The following is a 23,741-nucleotide window of genomic DNA, read 5'->3' as shown; positions in this document are numbered from 1 at the left end:
GATTTGTCCACAAATATTTATTATTAAGGCTAACTGCCATGCAAGCTAATTAGAATGATTTTACATGTTTGAAATGGAGAGACAGAGGGAAATAAAAACAGAAACAAAGAGAGATATTCCATGTGCTGCTCAAACATCTGCAACAGCTGGGACAGAACCAAGCCTAATCCAGGAGCCCAGAACTCATTTCCAGTAGCCCACATCGGTGTCAGGGAAGCAGCTGCTTTAGTTACTGTCTGCTGCCCAGGTGCTGAGACATTGTCAGGAGGCTGGATTTGGGAGAGGATCAGGCACCTAAATATAGGATGTGGATATCCCAAGCAGTATCTTACTCACTGCACTAATCATTTGCTCCCATCCTACTTTTTCATTCCACACATAGTTAATGAGTAGTTGTGTCTACACTTACAACGTATCTTCAAGGCTCACTCTTTTCCCAGTCCCTGGTACCCACCCAAGCCAAGTCCCTCTCACATTTGTTCTTCAACACTTTCAAACTTGGCGTTGCTGCTGCCACTATCGCTGCTGTGTAAAGCCTTCTCCACAGAGCTTTCAAAGTGCCTCTACAAACCCTTAGTTTTATGACTTCACAAATTTGTGGAAAACCTTCAACAGTGTCCATAGCACTAATGATTAAATCTATATCACCCTACGATAGCCTCAGAGGCATTTCGGATCTGCCTACTTTGTCTACCCACATTTTCACTTAGCTCAGCTGTTCCGAGCTCAGAACTCTGCAGCATACTACTTACTCAAGGAAGTTTTCTCTAGAGCTATTTGTGACTGGCATCTCAAACGTTTGGTCCCCATAGAACATCATACTTTGGGAAAGATTTTCTTGAATGCCCCATCCTTTTGAAAAATTATTTACTTTTATTTGAAAGATCAGTTTGGAGAAATAAAGTCAAATGGCCACAATGGTCAGAGCTGGGCATGTCAAAACTAGGAGTCAGAGGTTCCTCCAGGTCTCCCCTCTGGGTGCATGGACCAAGGACTTGTACCATCCTTTGTTGCCTTCCCAGGACAACGCAGGGAACTGAATTAGAAGTAAACAGCTAGAATCAAACCAGTGCCCATATGGAGTGTCAGCACCATGGACAGAGGCTTAACATGCTACACTGAGGTCTTGGCCCCTTGAATGCCCTTTTATAAGACATCATCCTCCAGCCCTATCCCCAACACAGATTTTCTCTATCACACTATTCTGTTTCTCTGTTTAGGTGAGTCAGAAATTATCTTAAGCATTAGCTCATATGCAATCTGTTTCTTATTACTCCAATGAAACATGAGGACAGAGGACATGAGGACATGTCCATGAGGACAGAAGCACAACTGTTTTGCTTACAGATTCTGGTACCAAGGAACGCCCCTGTTCCCCAACCCCCTGCCAAATGCTTATTGAATGAATTGGAAATGCATAGACTTCCATTTCAGGAGGAAATAGGCCAATGTAATTTCTACAGGTGTAGAAATCTGCAGCATTTAATCTTGAAACATAAAATTAAAAGTGAGAACCATAGAATGACTTTCTGCTTATTTTATTTACTGTAATATGAATTTAATGACTTTATGCTTAAGGTGTCAGACAAAACACCCACTGTGTAGCTAACAAAAAGAGGCCTGTAGGCTGCAGTGCTGTTGCATATATACCAAGGCTTAAAAGAAGAAATTTAAAATGTGCCTTCTAGAATCCATTTATCAAATATTGCACTACAGAGTGCTTAGTCATGGAGGATTCCATTATTCATTAGGATACTTAGTGACTCTAATTTTCAATTTACCCATAGCTATTACATGAAGTATCAAGTGCTCAAAATGCTCTGTGTTTCTATTCTAATGGGGAATCATTGTAATCATGTACCTGTGCTTTAACTGGATGTTGAAGAGACCCTGATGGAGGTTAAGCCTCACACTAGGATCAGCAACCTTCTTGGAAACAATAGGCTGCCTTGGGTCATGCCTGCCCTAGCAGATTAGGACCCTCTGACACTTGGTCAGTGAGGAAATGTCCCTTCAGCCTCTGGAATAGGTTGGATATTGCAAGGACCTGGGACTTCAAATCTGATTAGGGATGGTGGCAGTAAAGATGCACTTTGTTTTAGGTACTGAGTTGTCCAAACTGCTGGTTATCTCTGGACAAGATTGAGGCTATTTGGGTTCCTTTCCTTACAGCAGACACTCATTAGTGGCTGCAAAAACACATCACATATTAAGTATTTATTGAACTGAATTTAAATTGGTCTGTTTTGCATGCTGACTATAACTTTTATCTAATGAGGGAAATTTTCTTGTTGAAGCCAAGTTTTAACGCCTTCCTTTTTCTCTTTTTAAAAGCCTTTCAATTATCAATAATTCCAACCTTGTAAATGGTGAGGCAAATATTGTTATATAACTTATTATTTAGCTCCCAGAATAAATAATCATCAACTCATTTATAATTTTGTTTGATGCATACTATTTGCTGAGCTCTCTTGTCTTCACTAATGATTTGTAAGCGAACCCTAATTATCATTCTATTTCATCAGAAATCACTTCAGTAATATATATTTAATGATGAAGCATCCTTAATAAAAACCATAGTACTGAGAAAATATTTAACCTATTCAGTGATTAAGACACCTGCATCCTATATTTGAGTACCTGAGTTTGAGTCCTGGATGTGCTCCTATTTCAAATTTCTGATAAGGAAGATCCTGAAGAGTGGGAGGTGGCCAGTGGTGGGAGGGCACTTATATTCAAGCGATTGGATTCCTGCTACTATGTGGGAAAGTTGAATGAATTTCTGGCATCTTTCTTTGGCCCAGCAGAGCCTCAACCATTGTGGGCATTTCAGGTGTGAATCAATAAATGGAGAATCTCTTGCCCTCACTGTAGTTTGCTCTCTGTGGACCTCTGTCTTGCAAATAAAACAAAAAATTTAAAATGTCATAGTTCTATTGGCCCTCATATATAAACTAGCATTGATTTAACTATTAAATAGCTACTGACCGCAGTGCGATGGCCTAGCTGCTAAAGTCCTTACCTGGAACACGCCAGGATCCCATACAAGTGCTGGTTCTAGTCCCGGCAGCCCTGCTTCCCATCCAGCTTCCCTGCTTGTGGCCTGGGAAGGCAGTCTAGGATGACCCAAAGCCTTGGGACCCTGCACCCACATGGGAGACCTGGAAGAAGTTCCTGGATCCTGGTTTCAGATCGGCACAGCACCGGCTGTTGTGGTCACTTAGGGAGTGAATCATCAGACGGAAGATCTTCCTCTCTGTCTCTCCTCCTTTCTGTATATCTGACTTTACAATTAAAAAAAAAAAAAAAAACAGTGACCAAATGCCCACAGGGCCAGACCAAACCAGGAGTCAGGAGCTCAAGTCAAGTCTTTTTCTACCAGAAAGCCAAGTACTTGAGACATCACCAGCTGCCTCCCACAATGTGCATTAGCAGGAAACTGGAATGAGAAGCAGAGATAAGATGCAAGCCTAAGCATTTCGATATGGCATCCCAAGCAGTACCTTAACTTCAGAATGGGCCTGCCTCCATCATTGTGGTTTCAAACAAAAGGAAGGCCGTAGATATGTAGGAACAGTTCGCTTGTTTTACCTCCGTTTTCAATACAGACATAATAAATACTCATAAGACATTTCTAAAAGCTTTTAATTTTATAGTTATGACTTCCTCATATTAATTTTCCAACAGCCTAGAAACATTTTAGACCAAGGTTGTTCATGAAAACAGTGATTGTCAACAATGATTAAGTTGAATTGGTGAAGTTATGGGAAATCACAAAAATGTGTGGAAATGGAAATTCAAAGGAAGGAACATTCAAAGTCACTTGTTGCTAATAAGTCCAGTAAGTTGAATCTTGGGTGGAAAAGGCCAAATTTAGGGGGTGAACTAACTTTGAGTTGTTACCAGTACTAAAGTAAGAAATGTGATTCCTCCTTACATTAGGACAGACACATCAAAAGAGATTATCTTATTTAATATTTTCATTCTAGAAAATAGTATCACTTGTATCATCTCCATATCTAGAAATGTGATGAACATTTAATAATTTTACTTATATACTTACTAGCTGAAAATATACTTAAAGGAGTAGAAAATATGAAAGAAATTATAGGACACTACTTTTACAGGCTTGAGTCAGGAAATAGTAAAAATAGTTAAAACATAGATTTCTTGGGATATTTTTATCCATGCAAGATTCTATCCATTCATAACATGAGCGGATTTGTATAAGCAATATAGTTATCTCACTGAGAAAATTTCACTTGCAATATCCTATTTTATGTAACCCTCTTTCATTTCAAACTCTAGGAAATGATATTCTTTATTCCACAACTACACCTTTGTATTTTTGAAAAAAAAAATAACTAGGATTACTTATTTAACATGTCAGTCTCGAGACATTCTGATACTTATCTACCTGAAGCCAAAGTTGTGCTTATCTACTATTCTTTCTGTTTCTTTTTTTTCCTTTTCTTTAGTGAGTAGTATTTAATTGCATAAATGTACTATATTTTGTTTAATGAAACAGCTGCTGAAGAATATTTAGGTTATTTTCTGTTTTAAGAAACTGAATAGAGGTGCTACAAAAATTCGTGGACAGGAACTGGCATTGTGGCATAGCAAGTAAAGCTACTGCTTGCTACTATGGAATCTCATACAAGAGCCAGTGGAATACTTGATATTTCACATCTGATTCTTCTCCCTGGAAATGTGCTTGGAAGAGCAGTGTCCTTGCTCCCTGATCCCACAGGAGAAATTCAGAAGCAGCTCTTGGCTCCTGGCTTCTAGCTGGTCCACTCCTAGCTTTTGAGGCCATTTGGGGAGTAAACCAATGGATAGAAGAGTCTTTCCTTTGTTCTCTCTCTCCATCTCCCCAACCCCTATAACTTTTCTGTCAAATAAATCAAAATAAATCTTAAAAAATTCCTATACAGATGTTTTTGCATGAAAATAATGTTTTTGTTTACATATGATAAATAATCAGAAGTAGAATTGCTCAGTCGTATATATGATGTTAAATATTATCAGAAAATGTTTGCCAGAGTTGGTGTACCATGTTGCATGCCCAAAAGCATATGGCAATTTCATTTGCTCAGTATTTTCAGAAGTATTTACACTTTATTTCAGGTATTCCAAAAAGTGGTAATTTTATTTCGTGCTTATTGTAATTAGCATTTTCCAAATGAGTCCTGATTTTGAGCAACCTTTTAGGAATTCATTTGCCATAATATTGTGTTTAGTGATGTCTGATTAATTTTTTGTATTTTGGGATTTTTCCACCTTACTATATATATATATATATACCATATATATATATATATATATATATATATATAGTATAATTATGTGTTAATATATTATATATTAAATATATTATATATAATTATATATGTTATATATTATAATTTATATTCTATATATAAATAAATATATTTATTTCCCCCTTACTATATATATATGTTTGTGTGTGTATATATATATGTATGTGTGTGTGTGTATTCCCCTATATATACAAAACTTGCAAATATTTTCTATCCATTGTTTTATGTTTTCAATGGTTGTTTTGTAGGGTCGAACCTTACAACTTAATCATGTCTAGTTAACTTTTAAAAATTTTGTGAATCAACTCTGGTGTGCGGCACACTGGGTTAGGCCACAGCCTGTGACCCATCCCCTATATCCCATCCGTGTAAGTGACACTTCCAGTGTTCCAGCTGTTATGCTTCCCATCCAGCATGCTGTTAATATACCTGGAAATGTAGCAGAAAACGCTTACTGAGGTCCAGGTTCCTAGACTCGTCCTGTCCCAGGATCTCATCTGTTCAGTGCATTTATGTCATGAACCAGCACATAAACTATCTCTTGTAACTTGGCATTTTCAAACACATAAATGAATAAAGACATTTCATGAATCACTCTCTTAGTGTTATCTCTAAGAATTTTTGGCATAAACTCAGAAAATGCATATTTTCTGTACTTCCTCAAAAAATTATTCTAGTTTGGCATTTTATGCTTAGATCTAGGATTAATTCTTAATTAAATTATATATAAGATATCAGATTTAGTTCAAAGGGCCCAGCACAGTAGTCCAGTGACTCAAGTCCTTATCTTGCATGCACCAGAATCCCATGTGGTTGCTGGTTCATGTCCAAGCTGCTTCCTTTACAGCAACCTGCTTCTGGCCTGGGAAAACAGTAGAGGATGAACCAAAACCTTGGCACCCTGCACTCACATGGAAGACCTGGAAGAAGCTCCTGGTTCCTAACTTCAGGTTGGCTCAGCTCCGGCCATTGTGGCCACTTGGGGAGTGAACCAGCAGATGAAAGATCTTTCTCCGTCATTTTCTCTGTAAATACGACTTTCCAAAAAAAAAAAAAATCTTAAAAAATTAGTTCAGGGCCCAGTGTGATAGCATAGCTGCCAAAATCCTCACCTTGCATGCCCAGGATCCCATATCGGCGCTGGTTCTAATCCTGGCAGTCCTGTTTCCCATCCAGCTCCCTGCTTGTAGCCTAAGAAAGCAATAGAGGATGGCCTTAATCCTTGGGACCCTGCACCCACATGGGAACCTGGAAGGGACTCCGGGCTCCTGGCTTCGGAGTGACTCCGCTCCAGCTGTTGTAGCACTTGGAGAGTTAATCATCAAATGGAAGAACTTCCTCCGTGTCTCTCCTTCTCTCTGTATACCTGCCTTTTCAATAAAATAAATAAATCCTAAAAAAAAAGCAACTTAGTTCAAAGTAATCTTTTGTGATACATTGAAGTCCAATTATTTGATAAAATTTTGTTGAAGAGACTATCCATTCTCTAATGAATTGTGTCTGACCTGCTGGTTATAAATCACTGTATTCATACATATCTTCTTCATTCTGTAATCTATGTCATCAATCTTTGTGACTGTCTTTTTTTTTTTTGCTACTTCCATACTCTTGTATCATTGTAAACTTTGGAAAGTCTTAAAATGAGATTGTGTTCAATTGCTGTAACTTTATTTTCATTTTCAAAATTGTACTTTTTTCTATTACATTGCCTTTCTGTGTTAATTTTAGCATCAGCTTTTCAGTATCTACAAAATGCTCCCAAGGTTTTGATTGGGGTTGCATTCAGTTTATAAATTTATTTAAGGAGACTTGAAATCTGTATTTGCTAACTCTTATTAGGATTAGAGTTTATCTTTGATTTGTTGAGGTGTACTTTGATTTCTTTTTACCAGGATTTTATAGTCTTCAACAGATAGGAGCTATGTATTGTACAAAATACATACTTGCATGCTTATTTGGTGTGGAGGTGGATTCTAATTGTAAATAGTATTGAATTGTTTCAAGTTTAATTTTCTAATTTCTAATTGTTAGTATATCGATTTTTGATTGTTGATCTCATATGCTATATACCTGGAAAATTCATTTATTGATTCTAGGTGATTTTGAAAATTCCTTTGGATTCTGTACACAATCAGGTAGTCGTGAGAAGAGATGTCTTTGTTTACCTCTTTTCCTCTAACTGTACATCTTATTGTTTATCTAAAATTAGCTTTTTTACCTTTAGACTTGCAGTACGATGTTCAATAGCAGTGATGGAAATGAATAGCCTTGTCCTATGATCCACATTAAGAGTCAATAATTCCAAATGCCTCTCTCATTCTATTATTGAGACTTTTGACTGAATTTTTAATGGTCTATTGTGTCCTTCATTTCCAATAATTTGACTTGATTTTGTTTCAGTGTTACTGTTTTCTGTGTGACGTATTTCATAAATTTCTTGAACTCCTGAATGTGTTTCTCTTTGTTGATAAGAGGCTTTATAATGAGTTTTCTGAATTCTGTGTCCCCAATTTTCTCAGTGTAGTCCTCATTTAACTCTGAAGTTAGCAAAGACTTCTGCTCCTTTGCAGGGGAGTCTTCAGTAATTTTCATCGTATTTCTGTCTCTTCTTTTGCTCTTGGTCATTGCAATTCAGATTAGCAGATTCTTTTCATCAGGGAAGGTTTCTAAGTTGTATCACCAACAGTTCTATTTTACTTATTGTGTCTTGAATCCACTTTTTTGTTTGCAGTCTTTTGCTACTACTTCCAGCGAGTTTCAGGTCCTAACTCTTATGTTAGGCTTCCACCATGGTCCCCATAGCCCCAGCTCCTGGCTCACCACTCTCCACTTTCTGTGATCTTGTGCTGTGGTTGCACTGTTATCTGTATAACCTTTCTCCCACTTCTTGTCCAAGCAGTACCCAGGATTAGGGAGATAACAGGTGTTCTAAATAACTAAGTTGTTGGTTGTGCTGATCTTGCTGGAATCTGCTGGCTGTTAGATCTGGTGGCTACCCGACCTTTTTTGACCATTAGGATGCCAAAGTTGGTATTATTTTTCCTGTGGGACAAGTGCAATGTACTGGACCGGCAGTTAGTTCACTCCCAGCTCAACACATGTGCAGCTCATTGTTGTCCCTCCAGTTTCAAAACCTTTGCCATATAGTACAAAATTTCACCTGATGCGGCACTAGTAGAGTTCTGGATCTGTTTGAGGGAAGGTATTTCTTGTGAACATGAGGAAATAAGCGAAAAGATGGAAGTAAAACTGGATCATGCTAAAAAAAGTATTCAAGGATTAAGAAACATTATTAAAAGGCTAAATGTAAGAGTTATGGGAGTTCCAGAAGCTGCGGAAAGAGAACCTGAATGTAAAGCTGTATTCAATGAAGTAATAAAGGAAAATTTCCCTAATCTGGAGAAAGAATTGGGAGACAGATTACAGGAGGATCACAGAACCCCCCACAGGATTAACCAAAAGCGATCTTCACCACGACACATGATAGTCAATCAATCTCTCTTCATTTGAACATTAGGAAAAGATCCTTAAATGTTCATGTGAAAAAAAAATCAATTGACATATAGAGGAATGGCAGTCAGGCTCACTGCTGACCTCTCACAGGAAACTCTACAGGCAAGAAGAGAATGGAGTGACACATTCCAGATTCTGAAAGGAAAAAAAAAAATTATCTGCCCAGAATAATGTACCCAGCAAAGCTTTCCTTTGTCTTGAAAATGAAATAAAATTCTTCACAGTGAAGAAAATTTAAAAGAATAGCCTCTTCTAAACCTGCCCTACAAAGGATACTTAAAGATGTTCTCTTGACAGAGAAGAGGAATAGTACCCACCAAAACCAAAGGCAATGGCTAAGAACATCCCAGTAAAAGAACAACAGAAAACTAAATCAAGTGATGGACAACTTATTGTTAAAATGACAGGATCAAATTGCCACTTATTCCTATTAACCTTAAATGTAAAAGCATGACACCCATCAATCAAATGTCATAGATTAGTAGACTGGATTGAAAAAAACTAAACTCACCTATCTATTACTTACAGGAAAAACATCTAACCAACAAAGATCAGTAGAAACTATTTCATGGATTTTATTATTTTTGTTTTTATTTTCATTTCTTCAAAGCAGTTCAAGAAGGTTCTTGATTTTTATTTTTTTCAATGACATATTAGTCATTAAGTAGCATGTTATTTAACTTCATGGCAGTGTAAACTTCTATTTTTCTTCCTGTTGTTGATTTTGTTTTGTGGCTTTTTATTTAAGGGGATGTATGAAAACTGTGTAGTGGAGACTATCATATCTAGATGTGAGGATACAATGTAATATGCATCTCTACTTCCAGATCAGAGATGCACTCTCAATGACAATAGGATGCTAGACTCTCTGTCATTGTCCATGCCCGCTGTGATGAGCTTATGACTTTGTTTGAAAAACTATGCTATTCCAATAACATAGGGGAAATCAGTGTGCATGGGGGAGACGAGATTTGGGGAATGAGTCAGGGAAATTCCAGGACCTATAGAATTGTATCATAAAATAATAATAAAAATAATGGAAATAGAGAGAAAATAATTCCTTCACTTTTAAATATGATGTCAGATACAGGTATCTTAGAGAAGTTCCTTTATCAGATTGAAGAAATTGTCCTCTTTTTCTAATTTTCCCAGACTTTTAATCATAAATGAATGCTTAGTTCAAATGTTCCTTACATAACAACTGACATCAGCATGTACATTTACTTCCTAAATCTAGTAAAATAGAAATTTGTATTTATTGATTTTAATATATTCAATTAATTTTGTACTCCAATAAATACCTCTTAGTTATGACATTACGTTTTATAATTTGCTAGATTTCGTATTCAAACATTTTCTTGAAGATTTTTGTGCCTGTTTTCATTAGGAATAATGGCATATTGCTTAGTGTGATACAGAACATATATTTATTTTTATGTACAATTAGGAGAATCCGATAATTTTACTGAAAACATGGCACACTCAGTTCAGAACAAACCTTTGGAGGTTAATTTTCAGCTGCATAGACAATGTGAAGGAACCAGGGTGATTTACCTCACTCTGGGGATGTGAGCTGGCATTTCAAAGAAAAATGAGGCCCGGTGCCTTGGAGACATCTCTGTGTTATGAAATATGGAGATATGAGGGCTTTTTGGGTCCTTGAAGAAATGTATTTACATGTTATGTGCATTCCAGTGTATTCATTTTTTATTACCACATAAGCCTATTTGTCTAAAATGTGATTAGGTTACAGAGAGGAAACCAAGTGTGCCTTACATTTGGTGGTGAGATTTTGGAATCTGAAAGTTAAGTATCTGCTTAGTGACTGCACACTGTGAAACAAAGTCAAATTTGTATGTCATGTCAAATGTGAGAAAATCCCAGAATAAATGTGACTTTTGCCATAATGAGAAATACCTAGTGCTAATGTGCTAAGTTTTATTGAGTAAAAACTCAAAAATATTTTAAATACATTTATTTAATAACATTGTAATCCTATAAGCTAGATAATATTATGACTGCTTCATTATTAGAGTTTATTGATGGTGGAAAATGAATTTAAACATTGACATCTAGGCCCAGAAACTGGACTTTTGGCCAGTTTTCAAGATAACTATACTATCCCTATAGAGTTACAGAAACCACGAATTTATACTGTTAACATTGAAACATTTCAGTGAAAATAGGAATTTTGGGTGATAATTCACTTACCAACCTTAGACATTTTTCTGTTATAAAATTGGAATAATTCTTTTGTTTGCTAAAGCACGGTTAACATCAGTAAAAATTTGGGACAAAATATTGTTTGACATATTTGGGCATATAGGAAAGAGATCTTGGGCTCACTGAGGTAAATGTCATAGCTGAATCAGGGCAGATTTTCTGTGTTCAAGATTCATTGTTTACTGAGAAAACATCCGAGGGCTTGTAAGCATAAGGAGAGTATGGTTTTACTTATGAAAACACAAATATGATAACTTATAAAGAGAGGCACACACAATATAGAGAGAGGCATTAAGAGAGACAATAAAGCATCAAGATTCTCGCATATTATTTTACAGGTGATACATAATTTTAGAAGATGTATTTATGATTTGAAAGGAAGATTACCAGAGAGAGAATCTTTCTTTGTTAGTGCACTGTGCAGATACTTGTAAAGTCAGTTCTGTTACAGGCTGAAGCCAGCAGCCAGGGACACCAACCTGGTCTCCCACTTGAGTGACAGGAGCCCAAGCATGAGAGCATCTTCTGCTGCCTTTTAGGTACATTAGTAGGAAGCTGAACTCAAAGTGGTTCAACCAGAGCTGAAAACAGCACTCTGCTGTGGGGACCAGAGTCGCAAGTAGCAACTTAACCCTCTAGGCCCAATGTTGTGCCCCCATCCAAGAAAAATATTTCAGTAAAAAACCATTTTGATGTTAGTCTGTTTTCTTTCTTTTCTATGAGTACATTTTTTTGCTAATCTGAAAATACCCACTTACAAAGGAAATTATAATCTGAACATCAAATCTTAGTATAAGGGAACAATGGAGAATGTCTGATGTATGATTTGTATCTACACCTGTTTTAAGACTCACAGGAAAAAATACACAACCTGTGGGAGGACTATCAGATACAAAAAGTTCTTTATTAGTACATGATTAAGAAAGAGTGAAATTTTGTAAAAGGGATAAGAAAACAGTTTTTGAATTTACAGAAATTGAGTCTCATGGACAGTATGTAAGCATGCCTGTGTATCTGGCAATAAAACAGCCACAGTGCCAGCTCTGGGTTTCATGGTAATTATATTTCCAGTGAAATATCTAGTTTGAGTGAAATTTTAAAAAGAAGGATTTGTTCATTTTTTTAAATTGTTAATAACATTGTATTATGTGATACAGTTTTATAGGCACTGGGATTCCCCTCACCCCTCCCACAACCCTCCCCCATGGTGGATTCCTCCACCTTGCTGCATAATCACAGTTGAAGTTCAATTGGGATTCATTCATTGCAAGCATATACCTAGCATAGAGTCCAGCATCTTATTGTCCAGATAAGTTCAGCCTTTTCTAGGGGAGACCTTCTCTGGTCTGAAGGTAGAGCTAACAGAGTAAAGTCCTGGTCAGTTAAAAGCCCCAACAAAACATCAGCATCAATTTACAATGTTATGAAATTGATTGACATAGTATTGAGTAAACAATATGTTAAAAGTAATGCAAGTTCAATTTTTCACAACACATGGGTTGAGACAGTATCAATGACAGGTTCAAAAACAAATAAACCAACAAACAAATAAGATTACTGGTTAAATTAAGGCAAACATGTGGTATCTAACCTTTTGGGATTGGCTCATTTCCCTTAGCATTATAGTTTCCAGTTGGGCCCATCTGTTCATTTTTGTTGGAAAGATCTACAGAGGAGGGACAATGAGACCAAGATAGAGAATTTCCTATCTTCTATTTCACTCCCCAAATAGCCACAATGGCCAGCACTGAACCAGTCATAAACAATGAGCATCGGGCTCCCTCCGGGCCTGCCACACTGGTAGAGCGGCCCAAGGACCCAGGGCATCTTTCAATGCTTTCCCAGGAACACCAACAGGGAACTGAATCAGAAGTGGAGCAGTCAGGGCTTGAACATGTGCCACAAGTGTTACCAACCCACAGTAACCTACCTTGCCACAATGCTAACCCCAACTTTGAGTGATCTTCAAGAATTCTTTTTTAGAAAAGATTTATTTATTTTTAATGAAAGGCATATTTACAGAGAGAAGGAGAAACAAAGAGAAAGATCCACTGGTTCACGGCTCAAGTGGCTGCAGTGGCTGGAGCTGAGCTGATCTGTTGCCAGGAGCCAGAAGCTTCCTCTGGATGTCCCACACAGGTGCAGGGTCTCAAAACCATGATCCACCCTTTACTGATTTCCCAGGCCACAAACAGGAAGCTGGATGGGAAGTGGAGCAGCTGGGACACAAATTGGTGCACCCATGGGCTCCAGGTAGTTGTAAGGCAAGGATTTAGGCACTAGCCTATTGTGCTGTGCCCAATAACTTTATTCATTTTGTAATTAGAGTAACAATGTGATAGATTTTACTACCTCTACACCTTATTTCTTTTGTATTTCCAATGTTCTGAAACGTTTTCCTTCTTATAGACCTGTGAGCTATAAGGGATGAATAGAGATGGGCCTTAGAGTACAAGTGGCCCAGGATTAAATTGTGTTGTCTCTAGTGTCACATTAGGATGCTGCCAATGGAACTAATCCTGGTAATTCTTGGTAAAACAATCTGCAAGAAATCCTGAATCACAGAGGAAATCTACTACATTGACAATCAATTATAGAGAGAATGAGCTATTTACACCAACACTTCTTCCTTGTGTGCTATGATCAAAGCTGCAGTCTGAATTACAAACACTACAGAAGGTAAACTGAGGTACTGAGTTTGAGGTGATTGGAAAGTGAGCTGCTTTAACAAGTCAAGGAGGTCTCAGTCAGGATATTTGAGTTGAGATCAAATGGAGCAGGTAGTCATTAAAGGGTTATGCAGAAAGAGTATGAAGGCCAGGTTCCAAAAGATGAATGAATTTCCCATGCAGAGTGACAAGCAAACATACTGGTGTCATGAGAATTTAGAGCCTGATGGAATCAGACAGGAAGATTTTCTGTGTGGGCTCTCTGAAAGTGAGATCTGGCTCGGCACTTACTGCTAGGATTTGGTGCTCTTCTGTTGAACGGAAAACAATTTCACAGAGCACAGACATCAACCAAGGTCACTCTGAAATCATAAACAGAGCCAGGCAGAAATAAGACTACTGCATAATTATGTCTGATCACAGATAAAACAAGAGCACTTTCCAATCTACAAAAATGGCCCACAGCTATATTTCCTGGCTCATACAAGTGACTGCCGTTTCTCTTCCAATCCCAGCTTTTTCCCTGCTTCATTTCTCCTGCTTCTGATAAGACTTATTTATATACTCAGTTTTAGGATCACCCTTGACATGCTGATAAGCATCTGGCCTAGACAAAGTCATGCTTCCTCAAATGCTCTTCCAAGTCAGGATACAAGACAATCTCCCATTCTGCATCCTTTCTAACACCTTCTTGGTGCCACACTGCATAGCTTTTCATAGCATAGTTCTTTTCCTTATCTCAGTCTGCCCAAAACATTGATTTTGTCTAACTACATATAGGCAGTCTTTGGTTGACATCATTAAAATCCTGTTTGAAAGAGAGAGAGAGAGAGAGAGAGAGAGAGAGAGAGAGAGAGAGAGAGAGAGAGAGAAATTGGGTTTACTATTTTGTCTACAGATAGAAAATAGAGAAATAGATAATCTTAAAGAATATTTTGTATTTCCTTTCCATAGAGCAATATTTTTTACTTTAATCTTGTCATTATTACTTTCTGAGCTTGAAAACAAAAACAAAAACAAAAACAAAAACAGAGCAAAGCAAAGAAACAAAGCAAAAAACACTTGGGTGCCTGCCTCTTCCAACTCCCAGAAGTTCCAGTGCGATTGTCTGGAGAGTTTCAATAGCTGTGAAGCCAAAGTTGAGTTCTATGGCTTCAAATGAGGTTATGATATATTTTAACTTTAGTACATCCTTACAAGTCATATTTTCCAATTTTTACAGGTCTTTCTGTAGCGAAATATGCAGTTATTAAAAAGAGCAAAATATAGAAGTGGACCAGGATCCTATTTCTTACAGTAAGAGAGAAGGGACTTAAGGAAACTGTTTCTTTTTGTCGTTGTTGTTGGCAGCTTGTACTTGTTCTGAGAATTATTGTTTGTTCTTAGGACCTGTGTTGCTAAACCATTAACCCATAGCTTGGTGAAAAGAACAAAGGAATCATATCTGCTATTCAAATCTGCAGGAAGAGTTCAAGTTGCCTCATATGCCCTCAGTTGCAAGTTGCATTTTATATATTTCTTTCATTTGCCCTGACCCTTTGCGAAAGATTGGTTCATCTTTCTAGATGTGCATGGGGCAACTGTAGTGACAAGTTACCTCAACTCAGCCGCTCTTACTCCCATGCTGCATGTTTATATCTGTCAACTCATTGGGTCTTATTGCCTCTCACAACAACAATGAATGGTGTGTTCATTTTAATTATCCACAATATATTGATTTTGAATGTTGTGATTTTTTTAGACCTTAAATATAAGAAGGACTGCTAAGATTAGGCTTGCTGCATCTCTATTTTGTTTGCACTTATTATCTTACTAGCAAGTCTGATAAGTTAATGGTCCATTATAAGTTTTGTGAAATTCCTCTAATCCTATCTCTTCTTTAAACTATTACTGAAATACTTGAAAAGCAAAATGAAAAAAAAGCAAGAGAATACACACATACACAAACACACACACACACACACAGGGGCGGGGAGAGAGAGAGAGAGAGAGAGCAAGAGAAATCTTTCATCTGTCCATCTACTGATTCGTTCTCCAAATGGATTCACTACAGCCAGCAGGATCAGGCCCAATCCAGAAAGCAGAAACTTCATCATGGTCTCCCATGAGGGAAACAAAGTCCCAAGTACTTGGGCCGTCCTTTTCTTCCCCAGGTGCATTATCAGGAAGCTGTATAGGAAGCAGAGCAACCAGAATTTGAGTGATATGAATGATCAAGTATTTTTGTGGGTTTTTTTTTTATTAATTTAAATTATATAACAGGGTTTTTGTTGTTTCTATCTTTGAGTCATTTCTCTACTAATGTAAAATTACACAGATATTTTATTTCTGTGATTCTAAGTTACTGCACAAAATATTTACTTTTTCATCCAGCAAAAGTAGGAGACAGAGAGATCTTCCATCCACTGTTCACTCCCTAAATGCCCACAGCAATTTGGGCTGGGCCAGGCCAAAGCCAGGAGTCCAAAACTCCATGTGGGTCTCCTCCATGGATGGTAGGGCAGAAATCATCGAGCTGTCATTTGTTGCCTGCAGGTTGCATGAACAGGGAGCTAAAACAGTAAGACAGCTAGAACCTGAACAGGGACTCAGTTGTGGAATGTGGGTATTCCAAGCAGCAGCTTACCACATTATACTGGATACTCACCCCTCCCTGCATTACTTCGGATCTCAGGAAAGTGTATGTAGCATTGTGGCACAGTAGGTTAACCTGATGATTGAGATCCCAGCATGCCGTAAGATCACCATTTAGCATCTCAGCTGCTGTCCTTCAAATCCAGGTCTCTTCTAATATACCTGGAAAATCAGCAAAAGATGGCCAAAATAGTTATGCTGCTTCCACTGCTGTGGAAAACTCAGGTGAATCTGGGCTGCTGACTTTGGCCTGGCCAACCATGGAAGTTGCAGACATTTGGGAAGTGAATCAACAGGATTGATGGATTGATTGATCCCAGTCTCTCTTTTTTTCCCTCACACTCTTCCTCTCTTCCCCATCACTTTTTCAAATAAATAAACAAATAAACAAACAAGTAAATGAATAAATCTTATAAAATGTAAAAATGTTCATTTCAGTTTGAAACTAAATTTCATAGATGGTACAAAAATCAAGTGATCTGTGATAATAGTTGCAACGTATATAAAGTCAGAATAGACTGGAAATACGTAAAAACATTGTATTTCCAAAGAAAAAAAAGAAAAAATATGATAATAGTCAAATATCCCAAAATACAAAAGTGGGCCTAGAATGTAAATAATAAATTGTAAGAAGAGGAAAGTCCTCTAAGCATGTAATGGCTTATTCAATTAATTTGTTTCAAATAGTCCTACTTTGCAAAATGTTCTTGAAACATGATAGTACATAATCAGATTTTGTCACCTCATGAAGCTCCTAGGAAATCAATAACCACAATTGCCAATTCTTTTGGTACTCTTAAATTTTGTTATGTTTAAGTTATAGCATTAAGTACTTATCCTTTTTTCCCCAAAACACAGTTAGGGAAAGAATACAAGAATAGGAAATAACATAGGGTGATCTTCACTCAGTGGGGACACATTTTGGTAAAAAATGTTTCTGTAATGTAATTTGGCAATAGCATTCACAATAGGTTAAAATCATTTGATTTTGGAAGGAAATAATACACATAACATCAGTTACATAGCCTTTGAAAATAGGTATTGTAGTAGAATTGCTTTGGCTCATATAAAAAGCAATTTACAAAGACAAAGGTGCTATGATCTTAATGCACATACGTACACACACACACACATTGATACAGAGAGAGTTCTGGAAGAAGTCAATGCCTTGGCATCATGACAAAGTACAATCTGCAACTGCTTACTACTAATGAGATTATGGATTTAATTACTCATTGACTAGATAGTCAATTTTTTCTCAATAAACATCGTGTTATAAAAGAAGTCAACAAGAAAAATTATTTTGTTTTTTCCTGCCCTTTAAAAAAATCTTATCTATGTACATAGGCAGTGTCACCAATCATTAGCCATCTATAACTGTTTAGGCAAGTAGTTTTTATTCTATACCGAAACCTTGACTTTTTCCCCCAATATTCAATTTTTATGAAAGAGTGGTGATGATAAGGCTAAAATTAGTGAGTCATTCAATAGTGTAATTTTGAATTATTAAACTAATGCATTAGTTACTCAAAATGATTCTAAGCAAAGTAGGTCTTCCAATGTCAAGAAAATCATATTGGATTCTACTGGCATAATATGCAGAAATCTCTCAAATTGTCTAATGATTTGTCTAACCTTGAGTTTCAGAACAGCAGACATAATTTCATGTAAGACTACATTTTTAAATGTGGATATTATCAAAACTAAAGGGCAATATGTCTTTAGCAAGAAACAAAGGTAAGAGTGAGCTGGTTTATCATTAAAAAAAACATATTAATTGGATTTTGTCATAACAATGCCCCCTAAAGTTATGAACTGTGAGTGATTTAAAATTATAGTTATTATCTAATATCCGGTGGCTCACTTTGTCTATGGCAAATGAAAAATGAATGATATCTATGCCAGAGCAAAGAGGAATTATGCAGTTTGATGAAAGCCAGGCATTAGCCATATAATGTATTTGTTTTACTTTGTGCTCTTTTTTTTTTTAAATTTTATTTTCGTCAAACTTTGTTTTCTGCTTGCTCTGTGTGGTTATCCATTCCAGGTATATTCACATGACTGGACACAAAAGGCATGGCAATATTATGCAATGGTGATATTTTATATATATATTTTTAAAGATTTTGTTCTTTTTGAAAGACAGGTTGATAAAAAGCACAGTGACAGGAGAGAGGGAGAGACAGAAAGAGATCTTCCATCTGCTGGTTCACTCTCCATATGGCTGCAATAGCCAGGGCTGGACCAAAACCAGGAACTTCTTGCATGTCTCCCGCAGGGGAGCAGGAGCCCAAACACTTTGGCAAGCTTCTTCCTTTCCAAGTGATGGATGCAGAATGGGAAGTAGAGCAGCTGGGACTCGAATCAGCACCTTTTCTGGATGCTGATGTCTCATGTTGGTATCTTAAACCCCTGTGCCTCAAAATCATGTGCCTGTGATTTTTTATTTTTTGAGGCAGCTTACCAAGTTTGATGTTGTTTTGAGAATACCGTCCCACTTATCCCACTTATGCACCTCTCACTAATCAGTATGTGACAATGAACTACTGACTATCATATTTCATTTTGCAGTCAGGGTGTTAAAATGATCCAACTCTGGAGAAATTTTCTGTTTGTTTCCAGGAAATATTTTTCCTCAGTTACATGCATTATTTATCCAGGCTTAACGATAGCATGATACATGGATCTGTGTAAATATCTTAAAAAGTCATGTGTAGGGACACAGCAGCGGAATAAATTGCATGAAACTAAGGGAAGAATGAGGACCCAGTCTCTCGAGAGCCTTACTGAGCCAGAGCCACTGAACCTTCAACGGCACTGCCTACCCCAGACATTTTTATGTGATTACAGTATGCTCCTATTTGCTTAAGCCACGATTCATCAGTTTTTATTACTTATCTCTAAACACTGTCCTAATTGATAACCTTGCTTAACATTCATTTATTCAATAAATATTTGAGCATATGCTGCTCGAAGCAAGGAAGTTTACTTGCCACTGTGTTTGTGGTGATCATCAACAGAATTTATCCTTCGTTTCAGCAGTGGTGAGGTGTGACTACATGTTAATACAAAAATTGTCGCTATGACAATCAAGGCACAAATACAATCTATTACAGAGAAGCAGCACCCATAAATTGAAACCTGCAAGTTAGTGATTGTCTGGGCAGAGGAGGAACAATGTATAATACATGCACAGGTTGAATAAGTAAGAATTTAACAATTTTTAAGCAATGGAATAAAAGAAGGCTGAAAGTTACCGTTGCTTTTATATCTATTTTAGATGGCAATACACCATTTACTGTGCCACAGGTAACAATTGAAAGTAATGTATTGCCTATACAAAAACATGGAGAGTTATTATATATTGGCATTCTAAGTGGTATCTTATGTGAAGATGAGTGCACATACTTTAACTCTTTGCTTAATAAGATCTTAAAATAAGAATTAAGAAGGAAAAAATAAAAATAAAGCGATAAAGCACATTCATCAAAGCAGCATGAGTAGGGGAGGTTATGGGGATAGGCCATAGAATATAACAGCACAGCTGGAATTCTAATCAATCATGAGCTTTGCAAAATATTACTCAGTGGTTCATACTATCTTTGAGTGTAACACAAACATATAAGCATAGAGTGTGTTCATTTTATGTGCACAACTCAGTCATTATCATAAATACATTGATGTAATTACTCCCCATGCCAAGAGACAGGGAGAGAGGAGAATGAATGACCCCAGTGACTTGTCGACATCCTTTGGTGGCTTTTGAGAAATATCTCTTACCTGCTGTCTTCCAGACTTCACTGATTTTGAACTGAAGCAGATCAGGATGCTGTTACTTTTCTCATTATTTTTACGTAGTAATAGTCAACCCATTTGCCATGCTGTATAATGTTCTAGAAACTAAATGCATAGCCATTTGCTTATCTATCCTGTTCTGGATGGGATTTCAGTTGTTTCCAATAGTGTATTTCCACAGTGTTCAGTAATGAGCTTTTTCTTTTCTTTTATGCATATAAAGGGAACAAATTCCATGTGTTTTGTAGTTGCTGTCCCTTCCTTCCTCCTTTTTCCTTTTAATGGTTGCAATGACATACTTACAATTTTCTTTATAATCACAAACATAAGCCTTCCAAGAAATAAAGGATTTAACAAATGGTAACTGAAAACCACATTGTTCCTCAATAATGTAAACAACAGCAATGAGAATCAAACACAAGACAGTTTTGCTGAAAACAAGTTCTATCCATTGCTTAGAAAGACAGGATACAACTATTAAGATTACTATAAATATTTTTGGCATGTTTGTGCGGGGTGTGTGGCATTTTACAGGATAACTTCCTGGAGGTTTGACCGTTTCATCATTATTGTTTATTGATGTTTTGTTCTATAATGTCTTAGAGGACATACATACAGCTAAACTGTCTTTCTTGTGTTTGCATTTACAAAACACAGCCTTCTCACATTTTTTGTTTACAATTTTTCTTTGTTCTTGTTCAGATATGTTTCTTAATGTAGCATGTTGCAGAATTTATTCTTTAACCCAGGATAATAACCTATTTTTAATTGGAATACTTAATTTATTTTTATGCAATGTAAGTACCGAACAGTTAAAGTTTAAGCATTCCCATTTATTTTCCTAATTTTCTGTTTTGTTTTCATAATTTAAGCCATTGAAATTTTGAATTTTCCCTTTTTGTCTTACTGATTTGCCATGTTATTTTAGTGTTCATAATAGACATCACGTAATACATTTTTGCTTTTTTAACATGTAGACTATCCTTTCACTGCAGTGAAATGACTTAATTCTTTTTATACATTTTTATCCAGCTCCTGATCTTTTTAAGAGTTATTTATTTAAAATTGAAAGACAGGATTACAGAGAAAATGTCAGTATATGCAAAGAGAGGTCTAACATCTGCTGCTGGTTCACTCTCCAAATGGCCACAATGGCCAGAGTGGAGCTGATCTGAAGCCAGGAGTCCAGAGTTTCTTCTGGGTGTCCCATGTGGGTGTAGGGTCACTAGGACCTGGGCTATCCTCTGCCGCTTTCCCAGCCACACGCAGGGAGCTGGATCGGAAGTGGTGGAGCTGGAACAGGAACCTGTGCCAAAATGGGATGCCAGTGCTGCATGGTGGAGGATTGGCCTGCTGAGCCACCATGACTGCCCTGGTCTGGCTATTTTTGTAGTGAGTAAACAGTTAAATTTACCCTCATATTCAAACTTTTAGTTATTCCCCCTTACCTTTTTTTTTTTTAATCATAGTGGGTTCACTGAGCTCATTTTATAAACTGAAGGTCTTCCCCATTATCTCCTTAATTCCATGGGCTGATATCTTTCAGCTTTAGTTTTGCTAGGAAAAAAAGTTTATATTTTATCTTTGTTTTCAACTTTTAATAGAGGATAGATTACCTAGTCATTAGTTATTTTGAAAGTCATAGTAAGTAAAGGTGAAATTTCTGAAATAAATATTTTCAGTAGAAGGCTGGAATGATAGTTGAAGGAATCTCAGAATATGCAGTTAAAATCTGAGCGGGATCATTCAGTTCCACTTGTTGGCATTCATCCAGAAGAATTTAAAGCAAGGATGGAAACAGAGATCTGTATATGTAGATTTACAATAGCTGAAGTTGGAAGCAAACCAGGGGTCCACCGAAGGATGAATGGTAGATGAATGCAGTGAAATATCACTCAGTCTTTTAAAATGACATGCTGACACATTTTATAACAAGGATATACATATTAAGCAAAATAAGCTGGTCACAAAAGGACAAGTATTACTTGTTTTCACTTGCATGAGGTATCTAGAGTTGTCACATTCATGGAAGCACAAAGACTGATAGTTACCAGGGTCAGACGGCTGGAGGAAGAGGGTGGAAACGTCCTAGAGACAGATGGTGGTAGTAGTTATGCAAAGTATCAATGTATTAAATATTAGAAAATTTCACACTTAAGATAATAAATCCCTATCTTATATATATTTTCCACAACTTAAAAAATACTGATACACATTATGAAGAGAACAAGAGCCAGAAAAATTATTCATATTATATCAATATGGGTTCAAAAATAAAAATATAGGCAACTGTTAAATAAACTGAAAGTAATTGAATAAACAAGAAAATTAACAATCTACATTTGAGGATGGGAAATGATGAATGATGAGATTACTCAGACCGGTCATGAAAAAAATCATGGAACATAATATGAAGTACAATGAGAAGTATAGCTTAACATGGAAATGACAGGAATGTACAAAGAAATCAAAGCAGTCAGACATGGGACAGGAATTATGGAATTATAGAAACTTTGCCTCCCTGAAGCCTTCTTGGAAAAAAACAAAGCTATAAGTTGTTGAATCACAGCAAAACAAAAAACGCAACCCAGGAAGAAAGAGGTCAGGAAATCCAAGAGCAGATGGAGCTCTTCCAGGGGAACAAAGGCAAGGGATCCAAGGGAGATGGTTGTGCAGATGGCTTAGGAAGAAGTATCCATAGATTAAATTGCTTGACAAATAACATCATTAAACATGTTAATGTGAAAGAACAAGCTTTTTTTTTTGGCAGATAAATTATAGAAGTTGCATTCTAAATGGGAGACATGCGAATGTGATTTGATTCTGAGCTTTTGTTGGATTACATTCAATTTACATGCTCGGAATGCTGTTGGTTTCATGCTAAAAGGTTCTTGACTTATCTATGGATTCCTTCACACTTACTGATCTTTGTAGAAATTCTTTTATTATCATAAGATGTGAATATCACTGATTCTCAATTTTAGAATCAGAGCATGGGGAAAAAAAATCACAGCTCTATGCAAAAGGGAAAATAAAACCCTGGCAATACGCCAGTCTACTTAAGAGCAATTTAGAGAGAGAGAAGCTAGAAGAGGAAGAAGAAAGGAATGGAGGAAAAGATAGCATTGCTACTTTATTTTATGTAGTAAAAAATTAATGTCTAAAGAGAAATAAAAGTTTACATAATTTATGAACTTTATCTAAACTATCCAAAACATTCAAAGGGTAAAAAGGATGAATGTGGTAATTTCCTATCATTCAAAGCATGATTTATTTAAGAGAAACCAAGCTATATTAATAAATATATTATAAAAGTAAAAGTAAAAGAAAAGTAAAAGTAAGCCTCAAAATATAAAAGAAAATAATCCAAGAAATTCTAGAGTGAATGGAGTGAATTTGGAACAGGGATGTGGATTTTATCACTTCGTGATAAAATTATATTAGCACATGAATGCAGTTCATTCTACTATTACAAAGCAAATTTAAAAAACAATCATTAAAAAGGAAAAATTTGGAGGAAAATATGCATTAAAAATTATTTCAAAAGATTATTATCATTTGCAGGAATTGCTTTTGCTTTTGACAA

The sequence above is a fragment of the Ochotona curzoniae genome, unplaced genomic scaffold, assembly GCF_017591425.1.
Source record: "Ochotona curzoniae isolate NIBS_2020 unplaced genomic scaffold, NIBS_Ocur_1.0 contig_883, whole genome shotgun sequence".
NCBI classification, from domain to species: Eukaryota; Metazoa; Chordata; class Mammalia; order Lagomorpha; family Ochotonidae; genus Ochotona; species Ochotona curzoniae.
The sequence above is the reverse complement of the archived record's forward strand: the minus strand, read 5'-3'. Positions refer to the sequence as shown.